Genomic DNA, 3,236 nt, shown 5'->3' on the forward strand with positions numbered 1-3,236 from the left:
AGCATCCCACTTATGATTAACCCTTATTGCAAGCATCCACAACTACAAAAGAAGTATTAAGGTAAACCTAACCACATCATTAAACATATGGATCCAAATCAGCCCCTAATGAAGCAACACATAAACTAGGGTTTAAGCTTCTGTCACTCTAGCAACCCATCATCTACTTATTACTTCCCAATGCCTTCCTCTAGGCCCAAATAATGGTGAAGTGTCATGTAGTCGACGTTCACATAACACCACTGGAGGAAAAGACAACATACATCTCATCAAAATATCAAACGAATACCAAATTCACATGACTACTAATAGCAAGACTTCACCCATGTCCTCAGGAACAAACGTAACTACTCACAAAGCACATTCATGTTCATAATCAAAGGAGTAATAATATGTATTAAGGATCTGAACATATGATCTTCCACCAAGTAAACCAATTAGCATCAACTACAAGGAGTAATCAACACTACTAGCAACCCACATGTACCAATTTGTGGTTTTGATACAAGATTGGATACAAGAGATGAACTAGGGTTTTGAGAGTAGATGGTGCTGGTGAAGATGTTGATGGAGATTGACCCCCTCTCGATGAGAGGATCGTTGGTGATGATGATGGTGATGATTTCCCCCTCCCGAAGGGAAGTGTCCCCGGCAGAACAGCTCCGCAGGAGCCCTGGATTGATTCCGCCAAGGTTCCGCCTCGTGGCGGCGGAGTTTTGTCCCGTAAGCTTGTCCACGATTTTTTCCAGGATAAAAGCCCTCATATAGCAGAAGATGGGCACCGGGGGGCCACCAGGGGGCCCAGGAGATAGGGGGCGCGCCCAGTAGGGGTGGGCGCGTCCCCCACACTCCTGGCCAGGGTGTGGGCCCCCTGATGTATTTCTTCCGCTCAATAATTCTTATTAATTCCGAAAACATGTTTTGTGGAGTTTCAGGACTTTTGGAGCAGTGTAGAATAGGTTTCCAATGTTTGCTCCTTTTCCAGCCAGAATTCCAGCTGCCGGCATTCCCCCTCTTCATGGTAAACCTTGTAAAATAAGGGAGAATAGCCATAAGTATTGAGATATAATGTGTAATAATAGCCCATAATGCAATAAATATTGATATAAAAGCATGATGCAAAATGGACGTATCACCGGTCGGGACGTTTGTGTCAGATATGGGGGTCCAAATGTAGATGCTCTAACTAGGAAAAGACATGTTTCTGAGGTTGCTATCATAAACAGGAGTGGTGTATTTTTTTAAAGTAATCCTTATATTAATTAAGAATAATAGTTTTATAATTGTTTGTTACAGGCTTACAACACTCACCACACAGGGTGGAACACGAATTACAAGTAAACCATAGCACGAATACAAAAACTATATTTATCTCATGCATCACCATGTTTGCATGGCTTTTAATCTTGATCAAATTGAAACTCTGCTAATCTTTTTAAGGGTGAAACCTAATCGGATAATTTCTGTCCTGATCCGATTCCGAATCAGGATTTACATGATTGGAGAAGGTTTTGCCTATGGCGACTGTTAGGCGCCGGTTGACCGACCAAAATTTGGACCGGGCGCCGCGCAGCCACTCGATTGGTGTCTCCCGGGCGCGTTTGATCTGATTCTGCTTCGTTCTCCCCACCCCCTCACACCGTATCGAGCAATCAATGCAGCCCCCCCTTTTCCCCCGCTCGGGCTTTCCCCCAACTCGATGCGCGCCGGCAGTAGCAGTTTGCACAATTGCAGCACGGTTGCATCTCCCGCCGCACTGCCATCTTGCCATCCTTGTTGCGTTGCTGCCGGGATTAAAGCACGGACGGCGGTGGGTCCAGCACACGGTCGCCATGGTTGTATTTCTGACACCGGGCGGTTCCAGCGCGTGGTGACCATGGTTGCAACATCACCGGGATCCCCGTCTCCGTCTCGCTGCGGCTCATCGACTTACACTGTCGTGTTCAGGGAAGAAAATACCAAAGCAACAAATCCTCCATTTGTAGTTGAAGCAAAAAATTACTAGGTTCGAGCAAAAACTGAAGTTGGTTCCAGCAAAACAAACTAAATAGGAAGAACTCCCAGCGGGCAAATGTAGCAAAACAATAAGGTAGTTCCAGCAAAAACATACACTGGTTCCACCAGAAATCCACGTTGGCGGCGAGGGCGCGTTTGGCTCCAGCAAATTGTGTGGCCGATGGCAACAAAAACCGATGCCGGTTGCAGCAAAGGTTGCCGTCGAGTCCAACACAGATCATCGCAACCCACGGTCTGTTTCCACGGGGTGAAGACCTTTCGCCGTTTGAAGCAGCGGGGGCCACCGGTTCTAGCTCTGGGATGCTCGGTTGCAACAAAGAGGCCGTCATTGCGACCATGGGTTCTGCAGCGCATCCCATCGCCGTTGTAGCAGGTTGCAAAAACTAGCTGGCGGCGGCAGCTCGAGCACCGCACCTCTGATCACCGAAAGTCATCCCCCGCACAGATCCGTCGCCAGCTCGAGCACCACACCCCACTTTCATGGCCGGCTAGAAGGTGATTGATGGTAGGCCGCGGTGGGAGGCAGAGACATGGGGGAATAAATGGTGACCGACTCTGCGTGAGTGGATAAAGAAAGAGGGACATAGCGGTGGGCGTGAGGAATAAGATGCATGCGTGGCAGGTATGCGGGCCGCACGATTCACTTGGATCAAGCGAAGTGTGTGAGGCCGGCTTAAGTTCCGGCCGATCGTCCGGGTTTAATTGTCTCCCTTTACCTATCAGGCTAGATACAGAACCGGATATCAGATATTGAAATTGGATTCGGAGTAGGATATGGTACACACATTATCCCGCAGATGCCGGATATTCATTTTTAAGATCAGATTTTTTTAACATAGAAATACGCATATGCTCATACATACGCACATACACTCATCTCTATGAACGTGCACACACACATCCTAGTCTGCTCTCACTGAACGCGCATCGTCCAAAGGCCTGAAATAAATCCAGAAAAATTCGAACACCAATGTCAAGCCTAAGACTTAAGACCTGATGGGTTTGGGATACCACTATCCTAATCATCCAAGCACATGTTGGTTCGCATTAAGATCAGGGACCTCCTATACGACGCATTTTGCGTCACATAGGAATCCGACGCAAAGCGGGTGTGCTAACTGGGCCGGCCCACACGGTGCGAGGTGGGAAATGATGAATGCGAAATCTCTATGAACGTGCACACACACATCCTAGTCTGCTCTCACTGAACGCACATCGTC

Source organism: Triticum aestivum, chromosome 2B (genome assembly GCF_018294505.1).
Source record: "Triticum aestivum cultivar Chinese Spring chromosome 2B, IWGSC CS RefSeq v2.1, whole genome shotgun sequence".
NCBI classification, from domain to species: domain Eukaryota; kingdom Viridiplantae; phylum Streptophyta; class Magnoliopsida; order Poales; family Poaceae; genus Triticum; species Triticum aestivum.